Genomic DNA, 25,707 nt, shown 5'->3' with positions numbered 1-25,707 from the left:
AACATATGGCCTGTAGGAATCCTTATGTACTGATTAGTGATCCCCATTTCTATTTGCATTTTCTACCATTGATGTAAATGATATCTACTGTTAACACTGAGGTGTGCCTTCCCAACACCTAAGCTAACCTGTCTTTTGGCTGGGTTCCTCTGAAACCTGAAATGTTATTTTTAGATTCTGGGGTAGTAATTAGCACACTAGGTACTATATATATTATTATATTATACAGTATTATAATACAACTCATTCAAGAGTTCTTAACCGAAAGTCTTTGCACCTGATTTTTAAATATGGATAGATAGGTAGGTAGATAGATAGATAGATAGATAGATAGATAGATATAGATAGGTAGATAGATAGATAGATAGATAGATAGATAGATAGATAGATAGATAGATTAGATAGATAGATAGATAGATAGAAGATAGATAGAAGGATGGATTAGATTGATGGATGGATGAGATAGATGGATGGGATGGATGGATGGATGGATGGATGGATGGATAGATGGATACATAACCCTATTTCAATATAATTTGTCTCTTTTGTACTTTTTAAATTTTTATGTTATATATTTTAAAACATCATCATGAAAAGGGGTCCATAGGCTTTACCAAACCAAAAAAAGCAGTCCATGACATGAGAAAGATTAATAAATTCTAGTAGTTTTCTACCTGTAATCACAAACACAATGGATTCAATCCTGCCTTCAGAACATCATTAGCTAATGTGACTAAGTGATTAAATATCTGTGGGCCTCAGTTTGCTCATCTGTAAATGAGGGTGCTGGTCTTCACAAACCTCAGGGACCTTTGTCAGCATAAATCTATGATCTTATGTATAACCTAGATTCATTTGAGTAGATATATCAAAGCCACTCTACTTTTTGACCTATAGAATTACAGAATTACAGAATTAAAATCTTGGAGGTAACCTTTAGTGTGACCTCACCATTCTTTTTGAAGCCTAGAGAGAGTTAGTGAGTTAGCCAGTCAAATATAAAGCTAATGACAGAGTCAAGATTAGACTCTACATACCTGATATTCCATTATGTACAATATATAGTAAGTCCTCTATATTTATAGTAATATAATCCATTTGAAGAAAAGTTATATGATTGAAACAACTAATTTTAAGATATATGGGAGGGGCAGCTAGGTGGCACAGTGGATAGAGCACTGGCCCTGGATTCAGAGGACCTGAGTTCAAATCTGGCCTCAGACACTTTACACTAACTGTGTGACCCTGGGCAAGTCCCTTAACCCCAGTTGCCTCACCAAAAAAAAAAAAAAAATTATGGGGACAAAGACTGACTATACATCTAGTTGAAGAACAGAGTGATTTGTATGTATATATATATATATATTAATTACATACTTATATATAACATATATATATATATATACATACAAATGTACAGTTATGTCCAAATATGTTTGTGCACTTAGGTAAACCTCTAGTCTTTCATATTCTAATTTATTCAGGTTTCCACCAGAAATCTAGAATGATTTCTCTCTAAGCAAGTCCAGTAGTCATGACATGAAACTCCCCTGAATGCAAATAGTTTAGATTAAATCAAGCATTTTATTAAGCACTTTCTGTCAGACACTGTACTAAGTACAATGTACACTGAGTACAATGAGCCAGATGGAGGCTTTATTAAATAAATTATAAAAGGCATTGATACTTTTATCCAACAATGGTTTTTCCTAAATGGTATGCGTGCTGAAGTATAACTCTGCTAACTCACCTAACCTCTCTGAGTCTTTTTCCTCATCTGTAAAATAATATAAGAATACTTGTATAATAAAATCCAATTAAATCATTATAGAATGTTTTCTTTCACAGACAAAGAATCTTTAATCTCTATTTCAAACTTATTTGTGAGTGATGAAAGTTATCTATAACTCATAAGGCTGCTTTGAAGAAATCATTTTGGAAACTTTAAAGTGCTATATAAATGTGTTGTTAGCATCTACAGTCTTTTTCTGCCCCTAACTATTGTCCCTGTTGAAGTGGAAGTAAGCCACCCACACTGGAGTGAGAAGCATTTTTTTCCTTTGTTTTAAGAGTTGCCATAGTCAAGAGCTTCACTGGGTTTCATGAAGTATATAATAATCCCTAAAAGAAGCCCATGGCATATTGGGTAGTTTCTCAATGAGGATCTAAGAGAGATTATGAAAAGAATCATATAGAATAAGAAGGTATAGACAAGTTAGCCACATCACTGAGATCACAGATCTTTTGAAGAAATGAACTGTTATAATAATTTTCCTCTTGTTCCTACTTTTCCTTAACTTCATCCTCTTCTTACCTCCTCATTTTCCTCTTCCTCTTCCTCTTTCTTTTCCTCCTCCTCCTGATACCACTACTATGACTAGATATACCCTGACCTCCCATTCATTCTTGTGATCTTAGGAGAATAAATATTAACAACTTAAGGACTCTATTGCCCCATTTTTGTGATGATACACCTTACCTGATGAAATCAGTTCACTTGACCCAAATCATCTTTTGAGTCCCTTCTGTTTCTAGAATCGGCGAGTCATGTGAACATTTTTAGAGAAACATTCCCTGAAAAATAAAACTTAAATTCTGTATCTTATTTCTTATAATGTTTTCCCATACAGAGTCATGGTATGCAGGCTAGAAGAAGTCTGCATAATCAGAAATCAGAGTTTACATAAGGTAGCAGAAAGATACGAGGTACCCATATTGATTGTGTCCAGCAAATTTATTACTATGATTGGTCCCAGAAATAACCAAATCCTTTGAATTCAGCCATCAGAAAATAGCAAATTAGTAGAACTAATTTTTTTTTTTACATTTCCAGGGCCATTAACAATAAATTTTATGGAAGATCATCTAATAGCAAGTTAATTTCAAACAGCAGGCAGGCAAGCAGTAAGTACATCTCTCAAACTGGAGTATTCATGTTTGTCTCCTACAGCCTTCTCCTTATTATATTTTTATTATGTTTTATACTAAAGATGCTTCTGCAACATCAGAAATAATTTACCCCTAGCCAGGTTTTAAATCAGTGATTTCCATCAATACATGCTAGTTTCAGCATGATTATATTATTTCAGATACAGGAGCCTCACTATGAATGAGTTGAGAGATGTTTAATGCAGTTCAAGTTCTTGTCGTACTACAAAGAAAATGCATCCTTGAAACCAAATTAATTTAGGAAATAAGACATTCCGAAGAACCCTTACAATCAACTGCAGGGTGACATGTTGTGTTTCCCTTGATGAATGCATTGAGCTGACTTTATGTTCCAAATCCATAGCCCTGTAGAACATTCCAAAAAGACCCCTGGTTTCCATACAAAGTGTCTGAGTTATGCCATTGGGAGACAATCTTGCTGGGTGTCAGATCTGCAATGTAATGACATGTCAATTTGATTTCCTTTGTTTGAGAGGCCAAAGCCTATCCTAAAGCCTGAATTCTTCTGTACTTAGTTGTCTTTTGTCTGGATGGCACTTCTCTCACATTCCTTTGACAATGAGTGATGCCTAAAACCCTGATCTTTCACACCCTGTGGGTGACCTATACTTTCCATGCATGCCCTTTGGACCTGGACTCTGACAGTCTGATTGATTGTCCGGTGTTATGATTTATGAGTACCTCCTCAGAATATTAACAGACAACAGGTGGCAGCATATAATTTTGATTACCCAGCGGTTCATGAAACTACGACAAAGGTGAATTCATTTTCTGAATAAGAGAAGGACAACAATTAGAAGTGAAACAAAGCAATGCTTTTATGCCATAGTGTTCAGGCTTTTGTCCAGTGCACAGAAGACTTATTTAGCTGCTGGCATTCCAACATGGATATTGCACTGGGAAGAAATAAGGAGCTTCTATCTGGTGTGAATCAGAAGATAATTTTCAGCATAATATTGGTCAACCTATGTTTCTTTCTTTCTTTTCTTTGCAAAGTCTTGATTAATTAGGTCTAACCAAGGTCTGTCAACATGATCAACTTTTAAAACTTCATTTTTTGACAGTGGCCACTGACAGAAGGAAATCATTTTAATTTGGTAAATCATCCAAGTGGTTCTTTTGCTTACATTGAAATCCAGAGGAGAAATCAACCAAAATTTTTTACAATATCATTTGCTTTCTTAAGGAAAAGGAAAAAAAAACCACATAGCACTCCACACACCAAATTTAGTTTTGACAAGTACAAGTATAATGCAATATAGCTACATTCTTAAAGAAATGAAAAAAATATGTATAAATGCCATCTTCTAATATAATATATTAAATTATGGTTTATAAATAGTTCATTAATAGTTTCTCATTTTTACTCCAACTCTTATTTTCCAATACACTCCCAATCTTTTATACATGCCAATTATGGTATGCAAAAAAAAATGGTGTCAACTTTATTATGATTATATAGGCACCCTTAATTTCCAGGGAATATTTTTTTTTCTTTCTGGTTGACAATGGTACCTTAAGGTAAGGCCCATCCCCTTTAGAATAGAATGATGTTGTCTTGTTATATCCACCTAAAAAATATGCAAGTCAGGGTAAATTTTTTCCACCATCTTTGCATTTAATCTCTGCCTAAATTGACCTAAGTGTTACTAATGATAATTGAAGTACACAGTCCTCTGAATATGTAACAGTCCTTCTTCACACCCAAATGCAAGGTAGTTGAAAACCTTCCATGCATATGAAATGAATTTTGGTATTGCTCCACAATAGTGATATTACAGGCTTATCATTTTAATTGACTTTTGGTCTTCTAAAAATATTCCTACAATCCTGCCTTACATTATAGTTTAATAACAGCTTAACCACACATCCATGAATATTCATTCCTGTTACATTCAATTTTTAAAATATCTGATGAAGAGCCTGGTTAATAGATTAAAGCAGAATCCCTGGAATATTAAAAGCACTTGGGTCTGTGCAGACTCTGAACTAGAAAGTAAAGCAATTATTATACTGTAGATCACAGATTTTATTTTTTAATGCATAAAACTGTCCCTTCAACAAAACACTGTGAAAATGAAAGGCACTTTTGTCCCATAGTCATTGTCATCAAACCATTTACATGTATGCTACCTGCAGATGGAACCACTGGTATCCAGACTGCTTTTGCAATGTGTGCCTCAACAGACACAACTGCGAGGGCTGAGGCAGGTGTTACAAAGCTCTGTGCTTTGAAAGGTGTTGCAATGAAGAAATCAGTAATTTGCAGTATTTAGAGGCTTCTATAAACTTGGTGCCCCAAAAACTTAGCATTTGGCTACCTCTCCTTTCTTTAACCCTGACCCACCCTTCTGTTGTGAGTACCACTGCGTAACCAGCTTACCTTTAAAATGTGTTACATGTACAGAGCATGACGTGATTTTAGTACTTTGTTTCCCATCAATTTTTAAATTAATTATCTGAAAGCAAGCAGCGGTTAATTTTGGCCATAGACTTTTTGATTAGACTCTGACCCTTTTTGCCTTTTTGGCATTCATCTATACAATACCAAGACATGCAGGATGACCCTTGACACCTGATGCAACAAGAAGTAACTCCCAGACAGATCTTTCATATTCAGCAGTCCTTTTGTCACAACCAGACTTGGCCAACTTCCCTCCCTTAAGAACAACCCACCTCAAGTCGATTAAGCCAACCAGGCTTGATTCCCCCTGTGCCACATTCCAGCCCCCTAAACTTATTTCCCAGCAAAAAAAAATGTCCTCCTGCTCCCATTTGAGCCGATACTTCTGTTTTACAACTTTACACTATAGCATCGTCCCATATGTTTGTGCTGCACACAAGGAGGTTCTTTAGAAAGCGCTGATGCTAATTATAAATTTATTTGCATTTTAATTAGAACGGTAGCAAATTAAAAGCGTGGCAGCTGGAGAATTTTGAACGCTTTGCAGAGATTTGGTGTCAGTAATCTCACTGCTTCTGACTTTGCTGTCTTTTCATTTTACTCCCTCACTATCTTTCATTCACACAAACATATTGACATTTTTTTCTCTTCTCATTTTTTTTTGTCTTTTAAAAAAAATTCTCTTCCCCCCCCTCCAAGGATCAAGTTATAAATTATTTCTTTTTTGTACTGATTAACCATATACTCTTGTCTTGTGCAGTATTTGGTGTACCATGGTGATAGGATGTAGCTTTAAGGGGCTTTTGTGGGCTCCTTTAGTACTGTCCTATTTTCTTATTTATATCTGCCATTTGTTTAGAGGTAAGAATGTTAATATTTTCCCCCTTGATTAATTTGGAATTTTGGACTCTTGGCCTTTATTGACTCTAAACTTTAGCCTATACAATTACCTCTTTAAAACACCTGAAAACTTTGTCCCAGGTCACTAGCACTTTAATAAAATATTCTGCATGCATTCTGCTTCTCTCTCTATTGACTCAGAAATTGCAGTGTTCAGTGGTGTACCTTTGGGCAAAAGGCAAGAGCTGTCAGCCTGTGAGCCTGTGGGCGCCAACATATTCCAGTCACTGTTTCTCAGAGCTGTCTTTCACTTGTGATGTGAGCATGTCTGTTTTTAGCACTCACGTGAGCACATTTAGTCAGTTCTGTCGTTTTCCCTATGTTGTGTCTCCATGGTCATTTTCATTCCTTCTGTTCGCTTCCCCCACAGTGTCCTTGCTCAATAATTTTCATTAATTGATTGACAGCTCTGATAGACCCAACTAACCTCGATCTCACTCTCATGTCTGTTTTTAAATCAGCACTTGTACGTCCAATGACCTTGTCGCCTCATCAGCGATCAGAAAATGAGCATGCAGATATGGTGGACGCTGATTTTGGAATAAGGAAGAGATCTTATTTCTGGCTTACATCCATAACAAGCAATGACAATGAAATTTGACCATTTTGCGTTTTTGAAAGACTTTACAAATAAAGAATAGAAGCAATAAATAGACTGCATGGGAACTTCGCTCTCACTCACTAGAAAATCAGTACAAGAGAAAGATGTTCTCCTAAAGAGGATCCTTCCAAAGAGGGTAGAAGATTTAAGATGTAGTGTATAGCCTACAACACAGCAAACCAAAGATCTTTTCAATAGAATGAATTCAAGTTGAAGACTATGATTAGAGATTTCAAATGCATATTATAAATTTAGAGGATATTTCATTTTAGAAATAGCATGAATTATGTAATTCTATAAAAATTATTTTTCACTTTTAAAACTGTGTTATATTTGCTATCTAGTAAATTAATAAACTTTGGCCTGAAGTTAATACCTAATAAAAAGCATTTCCTGATTAATTCATATCCCAACGATATTTATTATTAATTAGAGAAGAAGAAGAAGAGGAAGAAGAAGAGGAAGAAGAGGAGGAGGAGGAGGAGGTGGCAGAGGGAGAGGAGGGGGAAGGAGGAGGAAGAAAAAGAAAACCCTTTTAATATATTTTTAAAAAGATTTGTTTTAGTCTGTTTTGGATACTCTAGCTGCACTCGGGAGGAGTAGGGTTGAGTCTAAATTTGTGATTTCATAATTCAGGTGCATTCCTAGTATAGAAGCTCACTCCAGTGATTTAGATTATCAAATACATTCAAAATTTATCAATTGAGCTAGTTTCCTAGGACACTGAAAAAAAGACTGATTTTTCCATGATCACATATGACAAATGCAAGATAGGATGATTGGTCTTAGGACACAGTTTTAAAGTTGAAAGATTCCTTAACTGTCATTCTTCTAACTAATTTGTTTTACAAATAAGTGAAGCTCAGAGAGGTATAGTAACTTGCTTATGGTCACAAAGTCTACTTACTAGCCACTAAGGAGATAAGGTGGAATTTCACCTGAACTACTCTATCTCAAAACTGGGTACTCTTTCAACTATATTCCTGAGTCTAGTAAGCATTCTATATATATAACATCATGCTTCCTTTTAACTAAGCAAATTTATTTTATTGTGAGTGATAAAGACAAAATATAATTTATTTATTGCAGGAGTTCTTAAATTTTTGTGTGCCATGGACCCCTTTGGTAGTCTGATAAATGCTTTCTCAGAATAACATTTGTTGCCTATATACATCATTAAATGAAAGGCTAAATATCATTTTGAGATTTGTACAAATAAAGGTATTTTCCCATCCAATTTCACAATCCCTGAAATCTTTGTTTATAGAATCAAACATAAGAAACACTCAGGGTTGTTTTGAGACTCAAGTGAGATAATGGATTTAAAGCACTTTGCAAACATTAAAGCATTATATAAGTGCCTATTATTAATATATAACTATTATTTAAATGTCTATTAAATAAATATATTATTATACAGTTATTATTATTATTAAATTTTTCTAGTCTGGTGATGAATTCATTCCTTGAGCATTCTACTGCAGTCCTGCTGAGCTCAAGCAATGTTTATAGACTAATAAAGGAGTGTGATGCTAAATGTTTAACACGTTGGCTCTCCAGAAATTGTAAATTTAATATATATGAATAACACTTTCTTAAGTTTACACAATCATCAAAATGATAAATCAAGCCCTGATTTGTATGAATTGCCAGTTTCTGAGGTATACTTACAACTATTTTTTTCTCCAATTTTATTTTTAAAACAGCAGTAACAACATTTAACATTGTTACAGTTAACTCTCCTCCTGGGTCTCCACACAATGATATTTGAGCATTCTTACAACAGTGGTTTCTCATTCATTTAGTCTTTGTTAAACAATCATCTTAAAAGAAGGGAAAGACACTCAGGGAACTACCATTTAACTTATTTTAATTTTTCTATACAAAAGCTGAAAAAATACTAAAGTACAGACAAGGAATAATCATATTGTTGTGGTCAAAATTATAAATGTACAATTTTAAGTTTAAAACATTTTCTGGTACAAAAAATAAAGCTGGTAATACATGCAGCTCTGCGGGGTTTCTGCACCTAGAAGGGCCTGTTTGCATTCCTGATTATGCTTGCCTTTATCTATTTTTTCTGTGTTCTCCATGAGCTCTTCTTCTTTCTTCCATTTGCTCCATTAGAGGTCTAGGAGGACCTCCAGGTCCTCCTCTTCCTCCTCCACCAAAGTCCCCTTTCTATATTCCCCAGCCTCCCTGAACCCCTTGTGTCTCTACTTTAGAATCTTCTGAACATACCACCAGACCCACCATGGTCCACAAGACCACTTCTTCTACCCCTCATACCACTAGGGACACCTCTACCACTATCACCAACAGGAGGCAGACACGGTACTAGAAGAAATGCCTCAGTTTTAGGGGCTTTACACAGATTGCACTCTGTTCTTCAGGTAAAATTCCAGTTTCCAAACCCTGCATTAGAATACTGCCAATCCCCTGCTCTATGCTGGATATTTCCTCTTCCTGAGGGGTTTCCTCAGGATCCCCTGATCCTTGTTGGTATAAAACTTCCCCTGTCTCCTCCTCTGCTTCCCATTCTACCCATGGGACATCCTGGCCCCTTTGGCGCTTCAGAACCTTCTTGGAGAGTGGGAAGCATCCTTCTGCCTTCACAGAGCAGTCACTTCACAAGCTGTTCATTGGAGGTTTCTTCCAAGCAAAAGAAACTTTGTGTTTGCTACGTTGGAAGTCTCTCCTATCAATCCATTCTACTGCAAGTGGATCATCATAGGCTACTTGTAGTTTTCAAGTTTCCCTGTCTAAGCAAATACTTATCATCAACTGCCCATTCCTTTTGTTCATCTTGACAGCTCCAAGCAGTTTGAAAAAGTCTGCCAGTTCATCAACAGTCACATTTTCCTTGAGTCCCTGCATACACATTGCACTATTTTCTGAGTCTTTATCTGGATCTACAGGTGGGCCTAAGCCAATGTCTGGTCCTTCTTTCATAGGTCCACTAGACCTATCGAAGCCACCTCACTCTCCAGCACCCATTCCACCATATCTTATTCCTCCTCCTTCTACCTGCACACCACCACAATCAAAGCTCTCTCCTCCCCACCCCAGTTATCAGGGCCACTCATGTTCCAGTTTTCTCCAGGTACAAAAAAGTCTCCAGAATTCTGCCTATACACACCCATGCTCCTGGGATAGTCCTGCCAGAATACACTCTGCTGCTCATAGCTGCTGCGTTGTTGGCTACATTGACTTAGAACCTATCTGTAGGATACAATGGGGAGTAAATAACCAGTGTGTGGTGGGGTGGGGGGTGGGGGTGGGAGGGTGTGTTGCCCATAGCCCCTCTATTGAAAATAGCTACTCTACTGTCTAGTTTACTCTGTTGCCCATTGATATTCTGCTGGGAGTAGTTGCTCTGATCATAAATATTCTGCTGGGTAGAAAAAATAGCTGGTTGAAGGACAGATGGAGGTATGGTAACTGACTGTATTGGGTAGCTGCCTAGCACCTGTGGTAACTGTAGTTGCTCTTTCTGTATTCAAGGCTGGGTTGGCTGTAAAAGATGAAGCCTGCCTAGTCTCAGCAGACTTGCTACCATCCTGGGTTCTTGTGGGTATAGTGGTTGCTATCATAGATTAGTTAAGCAAATTGGGTGCCATATGCAGACTGTACTGCAAATGATGTCTGAGTGGTTGTAACTGGAGCAGTGGAGGCATTAGGGGCAGCTAGGTGGGGCAGTGGATAGAGGCACTGACTCTGAAGTTGGGAGGACCTGAGTTCTAATCTGACATCAAACACTTACTAGCTGTGGGACTTAAGGCCAATTTCCTTAAATATCTGGGCCATTTCTAGTCATCCTGATTATGTGTGTATATACACATATATCATATATATCATATCATATCATATCATATCATATCATATCATATCATATCATTATCATACTATACCATACCATATTTATATATACATACATATACACACATATATTTGTATGTATGTGTATATACATATACTCATAATGCACTCATTTAATACATATATATGCTCATATATACATATATGTGTGTATATCAATGTATATGTGTGTATCTGTATGTGGGGCTCTGGAGAGAGAGTGAGGCTGGTGACTTTGCACAGCCTCCCTCACTCAAATCCAATTCACTGCAAGTCATGGCATCACCCTGATATCATGGTCCTCTTCAAGAACAAAGGATAAACAAGAGCAACAAGTGGAGATATTGTAGCTCCTTTAACATATCCTTGAACAGGCTGATTCTAAATCTGAGGTAAAGTTGGTACAGTATAACTTGTTGGAAGCTATGCATAAGAGGCTGCATCTATAGTCTCTCCATATGTTGCACTTGTTTCTCCTATATATGGCTGACATGAGTAGGCTGCTCATAGGTTCCATAATTTTATTGACCATACACCTAGATGGTCTATGAATATACTTGAGTTGGTCTGGCTGCATAACACCATAGCCCTGCTTGGCCACAGCTTAACTTTGGTTACTAGAGTATGAGGCTGCCATTTTCTTTCCCTTCTTCTACAATTAAAATTTAACAATGGTTTCTCACACGCAAGTTAGAGCTGGATCCAGTATACCTCTAAGAACAACTGATTTCATTATATGAAAGTTATGTTTCCTCTATATTTTAACTTCTAACAAACAAATTTTCTATTTTAATGCCGCAGAATTCTGAAGTAAAAAAACAGAACAAAAATCAATTTGGTTTGATTTAATGAAATTCCTGAAGAGGAAAGATTCATATAAAAACAGTCTCAATTTGTGCTCAAAATGTTAAACAGAGGACAGGTTCATATGAGAAACACTGTTGTGATGAGAAGGGAAGGGAAAAGAGGAGAAAGAATAAACATTTATATAGCACCTACTATGTGCCAGGTACTATGACAAACATGTTACAAATATTATCTCATTGATCCTTAAAATTGTAAGGAATTAATTGGTATTTGGAGTTTTTATAACCCCATCTTTGCTTCATCACAGTCAGATAGAAAAGATGCAAGCTTTAAAAGCCTAGGAGAAGATGGGTGTGTACTTTAAGAGATTATGGAACAAACAACACAAAGAACATTTTTTGAGTCAAAGTATCAAACTAAGTACCTAAGCCCCACTTAGGACTTCCCCCATGCCCGTATGGGCCTGGCAAAATTATAATGGGGACAGCTCGGGGATATGTTAAATCAATTGGAGACTCAGCATTGCTATAGAACCACCCTTAATGAGAGAGAGAGAGAGAGAGAGAGAGAGAGAGAGAGAGAGAGAGAGAGAGAGAGAGAGAGAGAGAGAGAGAAAAGAGCTAGTGGTGTTTTAATCTTTAGACCTAACTAAGGGACACTGCAAAGCTGATTTTTCCTTAGAACTGCAGATTCCAGGTGGTGGTGAGTTTGTGTTCCTTCCAACGAGTTTGGCTCCTTAAGCCAGCTGAGCTAGAAACAAGTTTGGGGATTGAGTCAATTTTTGTTTGAGAAAGATTTAGATTCTAACTTTCTCTATCCCCTTTCTCATTGTCCCTAGCTTTATTAACTACACTTGTGTTGTAAATTTTGTTACCATTAATAAAACCTGATTTGTTTGTGGAAAAGAGGCTGTTAATCTCCTTTCATATTAGTCTGGGAGACATAACTGGAAAAGAGACAGTTTGGAGAAGGGGAACTCTGGACCTAGAGGTTCCCCCCATTATTTCTGAACCCCAAAATTATGGTGAGAGGCCCATTAACTCCCCATACTAAATTTGGCCCAGATACAATAATCATAAAAGTTAAGTGCCATTGCTATCCTTATTTTATAGTTAAGACAACAGGCAGACAGGGGGCAGCTAGGAGGCACAATGGATAAGCACAGGCCATGGATTCAGGAGGACCTGAGTTCAAATCTGGCCTCAGACACTTGACATTTACTAGCTGTGTGACCCTAGGAAAGTCACTTAACCCCCATTGCCCCACCAAAAAAAAAAAAAAAAAGAAAAAAGAAAACAGGCAGACAAAAGTCAAATGATTTGCCCAGGATCACACAGGTAATAAGAAGCTAAGGCAAGACTGGAACTTGTCTCCCTAACTCTAAGTCCAGTGCTTTATCTGCTGTGCCATCTTAGAGTTTTATGAAGTTGCTCAGGAATATTTTGAAGTTAAAAAAGGGTGCGTACAATCCTCCCTAATTTCAAACATAAAATGGATCTCAAATTAAAGAAGAAAAGGAAATGATTAGTTGTTACCACTGTAGAAACATTTTCTTTTAGGTGTAAGAACTATTGTACCTATTGAAAGTGGTTTGCAAATATCATTTATTCTACTCTGCTAGAAACAGTTCATTTTTTTAAAATGTATTATATCTTTAATGTAATCTTAAAATATATTTGTATCTTCCATTTGTAATTCACTTATATGAAAATCAAATATTAAACCCAGAACAGCCTGAATACATAATATGTAATATTATGTAAGACTATTTTGGGGGAAAAGTAACCAAATAAATTACCTCAAAGTCTAATTGTTAGAAACTATGGCCAATAGTGTAAAATAAGCTATCTCTTACCTTATTTAAATCATAGCATTGCTATTCACTAGGGATGTAGAGACATAGAGTCTATATACATGTTTTCATCAGTAAAGAGAATTCTCATCATTGAAACTTCACAATTGAAAATTGGCAAGTCCAATTTAAAGTCTCAGAAAGTTCAGTTGCCTGGAGTACTTAGATGTCATGTTACTTTCTTAGGGTCACACAGCTGGTACATATCAGTTGCAAGACTTGAACAAACATTTTCCTCACTTCAAGATCCTCTATCCACTTCTCTCACAAGCTAAAATAGTAAATAAAAGTTCTAATTTCCATAACCTCATAGAAGCCACTCCTTAATCAATCTAAACCAAAAAACCCAAACATTTTGGGGTTAATTGACATATGTAAATTATATGGATTTATTTTTATAGGCTTTCATTGGAATGTTGAAATGGCCAACATAGCTGCCCAAATGTTAAATTTTTTTCTTGCCATTTTGGAAAGCTTTAGTTTTTCTTCAAGTAAGATTTTTTTTTTCTTTTTGCAGCTGCACAAAACACTTTCATTAACCCAAGAATGGATTATTTGGAGTGCTAATTAATTGATTCTTCAAAATGCCAATTGACACACTCCCAGGGAAAACCTGATCTAAGCAACTATGTTAATCAAGCTATTGTATGTATGGTTCTGTCTGAATATCAGACCATCTGAAATGAGGAGAACTTTGCCATTACGAGCCTGGACCTCTCATGGGCAGCTAATTAATATGAGCAGAATATGACAGTTGTACTTGTACGTTCACTGTACTGCCTGACAATAACTCTATAAAATTACATTTCAGCTAAAGAATGGAAACAGTGTTAAATACCATTATTTGCCTTCCTTTGATGTCTGAGAGTCATTATGAAAGCAATTACAGCAGTTTCTCTGTCTGTATGTCTACGGGGTATTTATCTGTATCTGTCTGAGTCCTTTGCCAGGTGGAGAATATATAGCATATTAAAGACAAGGGAATTCAGCCTCAATTATCAGGATATGAACAGAGGAAGAAACAAAATCAGAGTTCTGCATATGATCCTGCTAGAAAACAGTAATTTATTATTAAAGCCAGGCAATCTGGGGGGAAAAAAAAAGCTTGTAGGCTCTTTTTATTTATTTAAATTAAAAAATATTCTCCAAGTTCACAGAGCTCATGATTTTAGGGTGAGATTAATTAAAATCAATAGGGAAATGGGAAAACATAGAAATAAAAGGAAAACAACTCAGAGCAGTAAAAGGAAAAAAAAATGTTTCTTAATGTGCTTATTCTCCCCTTCAACCTATGATTTGCTAGCCAGCTTATATGGCCCATTTTTTTCCAGGTAAATTATCAGTGGCATGCCTCACACTTGGCATGTAACATTCAGAAAAATGTTCACTTCTAGCTCAGTTCCTGGATTTATTCTCTTAGGAATGGATTAGGGTACAGTTCACATGCTTAGATGTTTAGAGGGCAGCTATGTAGCACAATGGATAAAGCACCAGCCCTGGATTCAGGAGGACCTGAGTTCAAATCCAGCCTCCTACACTTGACACTTACTAGCTGTGTGATCCTGGTCAAGTCACTAACCTCATTGCCTCGCAAAACAAACAAAACAAAACAAAAAGCACATGCTTAGATGTTTATCTGTTGAAATTCATTGATAAATTTAGATTCCTTTTTATTTCAAAAGAGACTCTTAATAAATAATCCAGATCAATTCAGTTCAATTCAATTTAGTTCAACAAATATTATTTATTTAAGCACTTTCTATTGCCAAGGTATTGAGCTAAGTTCATTTCCAATAGAGAGAATACTAATTTGCTGGGGTGGAGGCATGGAGGGATGTGGGAGGACATAGAATAATGGAAGTTTCACATTTATAATGTGTATGTTCAAACTATTTTTGAAAATCTGTGCATGTATACATACACATAACCACTAATTTTTCTACATGTGATCAGTGGCTAAACTTTGCAGCTCTCCTTGTTGGTAAAGGATTAGATGGTGAGATATTAGACTCTCAGGAAGGTCAGAAGCTTGGACCAATGCCAAGAGCATTGAGCTAGCCCTGCATCACAAGGATGTCCAAAAACTGATCTTGCAACTCAGCCCCAGCCAGGCCAGCAGTTCAGAGGCCAGAAGCAGGGAATCAGTGCATATCAAATAGAGTTGATACTTTGAATCAGTTCCTCACCAGGAAAGCAGATTCATAGTCACATTGTAAAGGATCATGAATTACACCACTCAAAACTCAGATCTCCCAATTTGGGCCCACCAAACTATATTGCCCAGCGCACATTACTAGAAAATTACTAAATAAAAAAGATGAAGATTTTTTAAAAATAAAAGATTATGAGGCCAGGGTATGTTCAACACAAACCGGAAAACAGAACTCCAAAAATACCTATAAGAAAGTCTCCATTTAAAAAAAAGATCTCATATCAAAAACAATTGATGTAGAGAATAGATCAAGGAGAAGTTTATTTTCAAGAATCATTGTACTCCTTGAAAGCCATAACATTTAAAATCGCTAATATTTATTTGTTTGTTTGTCTATTTGTTTTCTTTGTTTTGGAGAGGCAATCACATTAAGTGACTTGTCTAGGGTCACACAGCTAATAAGTATCTGAGGTCAGATTTTAATGCATGTCCCTCCTGACTGCAGGGCCAGTGCTCTAACCACTGTACCACCTAGCTGGCCTTAAATCCATAACTTTAAAAGGGCTAGATATATTATTTCAATAAATTATATTTAAAAAACTGCCCAATCTCTTAGATCAAGTCGACAGTATGAAACTAGAAAGAAATTCCTTGGTCACCTTCTGAAAAAATTCTCAAAATTAAATCTCCTAAGAACATAATAGACAAAGTCTAGATTCTAGGTAAAAGAAAAGTACTGAAAGCATCCAGAAAGAAAGTGTTCATGTGCTAGGAGACATGGTCAAGATCTAACCAGATGTAGTAGCTGCTACCATAATGAGACAAAGAACATGGAATATGATATTCAAAAAACCAAAAGTTATTGGCTTATGTGATGTTTAAATCTAAATTGTGGTCGCCCTAAATCAGAAGCTTCAGCACCAGTCTTTAGGCATTAAACATTTATTAAAGCATAGAGGTATTCACAAGGAGTTTAAGAAAAAGAAGTCCTACCTAGCTTAGAGTTCCAGCCTGGTTGGGTTCTCCTAAAGTCCTCCTCCATGAGCCTGCTTTAATCAGGAACTCTCTAAAAAGCTGTTTGTGGAAGCTTTTTATAGATCTGGAATAGAGGCGGTCCTTACACACTGCTTCAAGGTGGTTGGTGGGTCATCCAAATCCATTGGCTTTGAAGGTGTTCTCAAGTTGAGTTCAGTCTAGTTTCTGAGAACAATACCTTCTTAAGGGATAGCAGGTGTGCTTACAATCCAATTTAAACTCGAAGTAGGCTTAATCCAGCAGTCAATCACCCTCACTTGATTCAATCAGTATAGATTAATCTCCAGGTGGGTCTTTGAGTAGCTGCTAAAGTCCCATTATTTCATCACATTACCCCCTTTGTTTCTTCTAGGAACAGGTGTTCTAGATGAAACACTTATAACCAAGAATAATTTTCACATAAAAATGAAAACAATTCTATAAGGGATTTTTCAGAATTGACTTTTAATGAAAAAGAGGACTTCCAAGATTATGATGAAAAGACTAGAGTTGAATAGAGATTTTGAATTATAAACTTTGGAGTAAAAGAGAAACATAAAGAAATGTATGCATCAAACTATAAAATCATACTTTAAATTTAATAAAGATGAAGCATTTTTATTCTAATAGAGTGGGGGCCAGACATGATACAACATTTCCTAAGGCATATGAAATAAGCAGAGGGTCATAGGGAAGTTTAAAAATGGAGGTAATTTGTGAGTCAAGATGGTGGAGTTGAAAGAAGCATACAGCTGAGTTCTCATTAGCAACTCCTCCAAACCCATCTATAAAATATATTAGATTTAATCCTGTATAAAATTCCAGAAAAGTTGCAATATATCTTTATATCCAGCTAATTTGGCACAGGCTAGGTCAGCATAGGAAGACAGATCTCCAGACACTGGGGACAGGATCAGGGCAGGAACACCTGGCGGGACGAAGCTTTCTAGTGTCCAGGAACAGACTGCACTTTAACACAAAAGGAGGGTGTAGACCTATAGTGAGGCACTCTCAGACCCAATACTAGTATCCTTCATCAGGAGCCCATGTCAACTTTCAATTTTGTTGCCCACTACCCCTATTCCTGGATTGCAGATCCAGGACAAAGTGAGAAGGGGACCTAAAAACAGCTTGATTTTTCCAGGTAAGGAGGCCTTGGTTAATGTACCAAACTCAAAACAGCATCTCAATTCTACCATCTAGCCCATCCTATAGAAAAATAGCCAAGGCCACTTTGAATGATTAGAGCTACCCAGCTGGTTTATAGTGCAGTCTAACAGAATTCAGTGCTTTTACAGACATAGATCCAAACCCATGTCGGAACTTGTGGATATCAGACCAGTGAGATGGCATTATACTTTGCCCTGGACAGACCCCCTTGGGAACATAAGGTTTTCAAATTCCAAGCCTGTCCCTGAGATCCCAGAAAATGACTTTTGTTATGTTTTATATAAAATGAGAAAGGAATGGGGAGTAAAAAAGGAAATGAAGAAGAAAAAGAATTGGGGAAGACATATCATATAATCTGGTGGTATAAGTAAAAGTGTTTAAAATGATAACGGTATGGAGGGCTGAGTGGGCACCTTTGCACATTGAAATTGATATAGAGTGAAGTGAGCCGAACTAGAAGAATGTGTAATATACATATTATTAAATAAACAATTTTGAATGACAACTTTCATCAATGCAATGATCAGTATTTTAGAAGACCAATAATTTAAATGTTGCCATCTCATGACCAAGAGATAATGAACTAGATAGTCCAAGTGAGGTAATCATTTTGGAGTTTCTTTGATGTCTGAAAGGTGGTTTTTTGTTTTTTTTTACCCGCAAGTGTATATTCATTGCAGGGATATTTTTTTTTTCTTTTTATAGGGGGAGAGAAGAAGGAGGGGGGACAGTGCAGATACTTGTTAATAGAAAAATTTATTTTAAAAAAAGAGAAAATTAGATATCTTTTAGACTTCCCTACTGATATCAAAGGCACTAACATCCTTTTAGTGTCCTGGTTTCATAATCTGAGTACCATCTTGAACTCCTCAGTCTCCTTTATACTACTTATCCAATCAGTTGCCAAAATCTTGCCATTAACACCTCCAAATAATCTCTTACATCTGACCCCTTCTCTCCAATCACACTGCTCTCACACTTTGGTTGTAGTCTTCATCACCTTTCAACTAGATTATTTCAATAACATATCCATCTCTTTCCCCACTCCAGTCAACTTAACACAGCCACCAAAGCAATTTTCCTCAAATCGGATCTGACCATGTGTCTCTCCATTTCCATGATGCCAATGGTTCCTATTGCCTCTAATATAAGATAGAAATCCTGCAATTTAGCTTATAAAGTCCTTCACAATATGGCCACAGCCTACATCTTTTGTCTTTCTAGCCTCGTTGAACATTATTCTCCTTCCCACATTCTGTGATCTATCCAAATAGTCCTTCTTTATGGTCCTCACAGCTGATTCTCAACCTCGTACTCTTTATTCCTTTGCAGTGACCATCCCCCATTCCTGGAATGTACTCCCACTTTGCCTACCTCAACCAAATTGTTCTCTTCCTTTAAGATTCAGAACAAGCACTAGCTTCCTCCTGAATTATTTCCTGATCTCCCGACTGTTGGCATCTTTCCTTTAAAGCTACTTTATATGTAACTGATTTTTGATATATTTATATTTATCTATGTTTTATTTATGCTTATATATACATATGTATGTGTGTGTGTATGTATACACACACGCACACACACACCGCACACACACACTTGCTATCTCCCCATCAGGATGTGAGCTCAGTATAGTAGAGATTGCTTCATTGTTTTTGCTTTTCTTCCAGGGCCTAATACATTGCCTTACATATACAGGCAGTTAATTAATGTTTATTGAACATTATTTTCATAGAGAGCCATTTTCTGAAGCAAGAGGTCTTTAACCTTTCTGTTCTATGAATCACTTCAATATCTGAAAATAATTTGTGGATTACCTACTTCACTTGCTTCTATTTACAACCAAATGAGGGAGTAGAGAGAGGTAGACACACCAGATTGTTGAAAAGAATAATGCTTCAATATTTCATTGGTTTTTTTCCACTGAAATTTTTAAGGGAAAAAAATTTTCCTGTAATAAAAAATTAGGGAAAACATGCCTTAACAGCTAGCATTTATAGAACACTTTATTGTTTGCAAAGTGCTTTACAAATGTTATCTAAAAAAATCATTTAAAATGTTGTCTCATTTCATCTTCACTATAATGCTACTGTTATTTCCCCTATTTTGTACAAGAGGAAACTGAGGCAACTGAAGTTAAGTGACTTGCCCAAGGTTGCACAGCTACTATGTGTCTGAGGCTGAATTTGAACTCGGGTCTTTCTTGACTCTAGGGCCAGTGTTCTATCCATGTGTCACCAAGGTGCTTGTGAATAGAAGATATCTGGGCTTTAATCAGGAGGCTTAGATTAAAATCCTGTCTCTGACATTTACTGGTTATGGAACCTGGGTAAGTCACTTAATGATTCATGGACCCCAAATAATTCCTCTGACTATAATTTCTTAAGAGTTGCTGATATTGTTAAAGTAGAAATTTGCTTTTCACAAGGTCCCTTTACCAATGAAAATATGACATAAGACCAATAAATATACATAGTACCACATCTGTATATATGTGTGTGTGTGTGTGTGTGTGTGTGGTGTGTGTGATTACACATATTACATATTTGGGCAGTTAAGTGGACAGTCTATATGGCCAAGCCTAGCAAAGGAAGACTTATCTTCTTGAATTCAATCCAGCTTCACTTACTGTGTGATCTGGGTAAGTTACATAACCTGTTTGCCTCAGTTTCCTCATCCATAAAATGAGCTGGAAAAGGAAATGGAGATACAAATTATACCAATATCTCTGCCAAGAAACTAAACAAAAAACATATATTCATGACAGAATATACATACATGGCTACCTACATACATATATTTGTGTACAGCTTTTGTCCGAATCTGTGGTTTTATCAGTATAGGGAATTCTTACAAAGAATTTCCCTCTATCATTGTACTATTGTTGAGCAACCTCAGTCCCTCTAGAGAGTTCTTTGGAGCATTGTAGTATGGAGAGTTGACCTTAGTGTCAGGAAACTCTGGGTTCAAGTCAGGCCTCCACCATTACTCTCTGTGTAACCCTGGGGAGAAACTTAAACTCTAATCCTCTGGGAAATTTTCTTACACTAAAAAATTGCAGAGAAGGTAATAATAAAATAATGATGATGATGATGATAAAGATAATGCTAATAATAAATAACAAAATCAGCATTTATATAGTATTTTTAGTTTATAACGTGCTTTATATATGGAGACCCTACAATGTCATCCAAAATATGAATATAGGCATCTAGTGGTTTTTTTTTCTCTCTCTCAAAATCCAGGGCAATTAGTTCAGTGGATTAAACATTGTACTCTTCTCCTGATATTTAAGGAGCTTAGTTATACAGTTTTATAGAAAGTAAAAGTCTGAAGCCCCTGGATTAAATAAGAAATATTTTCTTTCCCTCTCAATGAGCTGAGACTGGCCTCTATGCTCTATCATACACTGTGAAAGATCCCCAACAGTCATTTTATTTCCCTTTAATATCCATACCTTTTATGCACCACACTTTCTCACGATGCAACAAATAGTAGCTTTTCTTTATTGGAGTGAAAATCATTCATCAAAGTACAAACGCAATAAAGAGGACTTAAGAGAGCAAGAAATTCTAAAAAGGCAGATACTGCAGGCAGCTATGAGGGATGGAAGAAGGAGTTGGATAAAAAGTGGAAAAAATTCACCACGTTGTGAGCAACACCAGGAGGAAGCACAATCAGGCCAGGTTTTGTCTAAGCAGATCATTCCTAAGTAGATTTAAATTTGAGAAAGGTAGGGTTCCAGCTATGGTCACTAGGTTAAACGTGGATTTAATACTGGGCCTAAAGTCAGAAAGGTCTGAGTTCAAATCAGGACCCTGGGGCAAGTCACTAATCTCTGACTGCCTCAGTTTTCTCAACTGTGCACAGTCATCCATCTCAAAGGGTTGTTGTAAGGGTCAAATGAGATGAATTTTGCAAAGTGCGTAGCACAGTGCTGGCACATAGTAGACCCTTTATAAATTCATGTGTCCTCTCTTCTCCACTTCCAATTCTTCATAGTTACAGTTAATCTATCCTTCACTTTTTGATGTGTATACCTATAAGACATTACTCCTCTCCAAAGAGTGCTTCCACATCCCAGGATATGGATTCTCTTGTGTGGATCTGAAAGCCTCAAGTCTCAAATTTTTCTGGTAAAACTACACTCACCAGGAGACAGCTAGGTGGCACAGTGGATAAAGCACTGGCCTGAATTCAGAAGGACCTGAGTTCTAAATGCATTGCAGGGACCTGTCATTGGGGAAAATAGCTAATGCATTGGAAAATGTGCCAGATTTAAAATTAGAGGAAGTAGATTAGTATTCTGGATGTTATCACTAATAACATTATTATAAGCCAGTACTTTAACCTCCCTGGGCATCAGTTTCTGTATCTACAAAGAAAATGTTGGATTAAAATCCTATGTAAGGTCCATTGAACCTCAAATCTGTTTATATGATTGTTTCATGATAAGATGTGGAGGATTTTTCTTTGAGAAGTTTAGGAAATGTACGATGGTCTTAAAAGCAGGGGGAAGGCAGAAACAGGTTAAGTCCCCGCCTCCCAAACAGGACACATTCCAATATTTGTTTAATTAATTTTTCTAAATGTTAATATATTATCAATGTAAATAGCAAATTCACATGATCTTTCTAATACTAAAAAATTCTTACTCTACTATTCTACCTAACTTAGAAAAAATATTTTAAGCTCACTGTCTAATTCATAGAATGAATCAAATCCCGCCGTTTCTGTAGATTTGATTCATTCTATGAATAGACAGTAACAACATAACTAGTGAGAAATATATATTTATTTTCTTCTTCTGAAAAGATGATTAATAAAGATTTAAAAAGCCTTTTTAGTTTTATAAAATTAATTCAGTGTTTAATTATATGAGATTAAAAATTCACCCACACGTTATACTGTAATTGGTATAGATGGGGCCAAAGGTTATAACCCCTGAACAAGATCAAACTTTTGTGCTTTTACAATATCTAATAACAGAGCCATTTTAAAATTATAAACGCTGATACCATTTAACAAGTTTCTTTCTTGTTTTAATTTTAGCTAAGTCATCTTCGATCGGGAAACTCAGTGGTGTTTCTGAGGTCATAATTCTGAACAATGAATTGAACTGAGACAGAAGTGGACTATAAAACCCATGCACTGGACTTTGCTGGATTACAGTAAAGCATTATCTGAAACAAAAGTGTCTGGCTGGGTGCTTAAATGTAATTAATTTAGGGAAGCTCTATAGCTTGGTGGATAAAATACCATTTCTTCTACTCGAGGATTCATCACTTTAGAGAATACCAAGGCAGAATAGAGGTTTTCTAGAGACAAGGAGTTCTCAAAGAAGCCTAGAAAATTTTAGGTTCCATTGGAGAATTGTTTATTGCTCATCGTGAGAACTATCAGGGATCATTGTTTCTGGGCTATGAACTTATCGCAATATACAAAGTTATAAGTATTTGAACTTCAATGCCTTGAACCCTGCTGTGTAGGGAAAGATGGAATCAAAGTATTGTCAATAGGTACATAAATTGCCCATGAGACAATTTTACTTCTCTAGATTAGGTGTCCCATGACTCTTTTCTTTCTTTTATTTGCGTCTGTGATTCTTTTTTTTTTTCGCAACAAACATTTATTTTATTTTCCAGTTACATGTAAGGGTCAGTTTTCAACATTCATTTTCATAAGGTTTAGAGTTCAAATTTTTCTCCCTCCTCCCTCCCTTTCCTCCCCCCTCCACAAGATCTCAATCAGGTTATATATGTACAATCCATCAGTTCTTTCTATAGGGGGTGCATAGTAAGCTTCCTCATTACTTCCTTGGGATTGTCTTGGATCATTGCACTGCTGAGAGTAGTTAAGTCATTCACAATTTCTCATTGAACAATACTGCTGTCAATATGCACCATGCCTCCTAGCTCTGCTCACTTCACTATACATCCATGTTCATGAGTCTTTCCAGGTTTTGCTAGGATTATCCTGTTTGTCATTTCCTATAGCACAAGGACCATTCCACTACAATCATATAACACAGCTTTTTCCACCATTCCTTCAATTGATGGACATTCCATTGCTTCTCAATTCTTAGTCTCCACCAAGAGTTGCTATAAATATTTTTGTACAATTTCCCCCTTTTCTCTTTTTCATGATTACTATTGTTAACTGTTTCCTTCCATCCTATTCCCTTCCCCATGATATTTATTCTATTATCCATCTTCTTTTCATCCTATCACTATCAAAAGGGATTTGCTTCTGTCTGTCCCCTCCCCCCTTCCTTCTTTTGCCCCTCTCTCTTATTCCTTCCCCTCCTTTTTTCCTGCAGGGTTAGAGAGATTACTCCACCCAATTTGAGTGTGTACATTATTCCCTCCTTGAGCCAATTCTAATGAGATTGAGGTCTTTGAGCCAATTCTGATGAGTGTTAGGTCTCATTTACTGCCCAGATTAAACAGATTACTACACCCAGTTGGGTGTGTCTGTTAGTCCCTCTTGGGGCAGCTCTGATGAGTTTAAGGTCCTTGAGCCTTTTCTGATAAGTGTAAAATAATTTACTGCCCTGCTCCTCTCCCATCTCTTTCTCCACTCCATAAGCCTTTTTCCTGTTACTTTCATGTAGGATTTCACTTCTGTCCTTCCCCCTCCCCCAGTGAATTCCCTTCACCCCTCAATTTAACCCTAAAGATATTATCAATAGCTAAGTGACACAGTGGACAAAGCATTCACCTGGACCCAGGGGGGGGCTACCATCAAAACCTGGCCTCAGACACAAGACAGTCGCCACTGTATGACCCCAGGTATGTCCCCCAGCTCCAATTTTTTATGGTTCTCTAGGTTCTTGTATTGAAAGTGAAATTTGCCATTCAGTTCAGGTCTTTTCATCACAATAAACTGAAAGTCTTCGTTTTCATTAAAGTCCCATTTCTTCCGCTGAAAGATAATGCTGAGTTTTGCTGGGTAGGTGATTCTTGGTTGTATTCCCATTCCTTTGCCCTTTGGAATATCATATTCCATACCCTCTGGTACTTTAATGTAGAAGCTGCTAGACCTTGTGCTATCCCGACTGGGGCTCCACAGTACTTGAATTCTTTCTATTTGCAGCCTTGCAATATTTTCTCCTTGACCTGAGAGCTCTGAGATTTGGTTATTAATATTCCTAGGAATTTTTCCTTTTGGGATCTCTTTCTGGAGGTGATCGGTGAATTCTTTCAATTTCTATTTTAGCTTCTGCTTCTAGAATTTCAGGGCAATTTCCCTGAGAATATCTTGGAAGATGATGTCTAAGCTCTTTCCCTGATCATAGTTTTCAGGTAGACAAATAATTTTCAAATTATCTCTCCTGGACCAATTTTCCAGGTCAGCAGTTTTCCCCAGAAGATATTTCACATTGCCCTCTATTTTTTTTTTATTCATTTGGATTTGCTTTATTGTGTCTTGGTTTCTCATAAAGTCACTGCCTTCCATTTGTTCAATCCTAATTCTTAGGCAATTATTTTCAATAGAGACTTTTTGTACCTCCTTTTTCCATTTGGCCAATTTGACTTTTCAAGCTGTTGACTTTTTTTCTCATGTCTTTCCTGCATCACCCTCATTTCTCTTTCCATTTTTTCCTTACCTCTCTAACTTAATCTTCAATGTCCTTTGTGAGCACCTCTATGGCCTGAGACCAATTCGGATTTTTCTTGGAAGCTTTAGATATAGGGGCCCTGATGTTGACATCTTCCTCTGAGGGTGCCCCTTGGTCTTCCTTGTTACTGAAGAAACTTTCTATGGTCCTCAACTTTCTCTGTCAGCTCATCTAGCCTTTCTTTACTAGACTTTTAGCTCCTCAAATGGGGCACTGTTTCCAGGCTGCAGTCCCAAGCTTCAGAAGTCCCAGGTGGTATGATTTAAGGAGAATGAAGTTCTTCACTCAACTGGCCTGTTCCCTGGTCCATAGATGACCCCAGACCAACTTGCTAATCAACCAGCTTTGTGTGTTTGTGGTTGTTAGCTCTGACGAGCCT

General features: G+C 36.7%; 1 pseudogene; it reads right to left on the bottom strand.

Annotated features, from left to right (window-relative positions):
• Positions 1-8,818: 8,818 nt before the first annotated feature.
• The window catches only part of LOC122738399, a 125,425-nt pseudogene continuing 108,536 nt past the window's right edge, over positions 8,819-25,707 (bottom strand).

This window comes from Dromiciops gliroides, chromosome 2 (genome assembly GCF_019393635.1).
Source record: "Dromiciops gliroides isolate mDroGli1 chromosome 2, mDroGli1.pri, whole genome shotgun sequence".
NCBI lineage: Eukaryota > Metazoa > Chordata > Mammalia > Microbiotheria > Microbiotheriidae > Dromiciops > Dromiciops gliroides.
The sequence above is the reverse complement of the archived record's forward strand: the minus strand, read 5'-3'. Positions and strand labels throughout refer to the sequence as shown.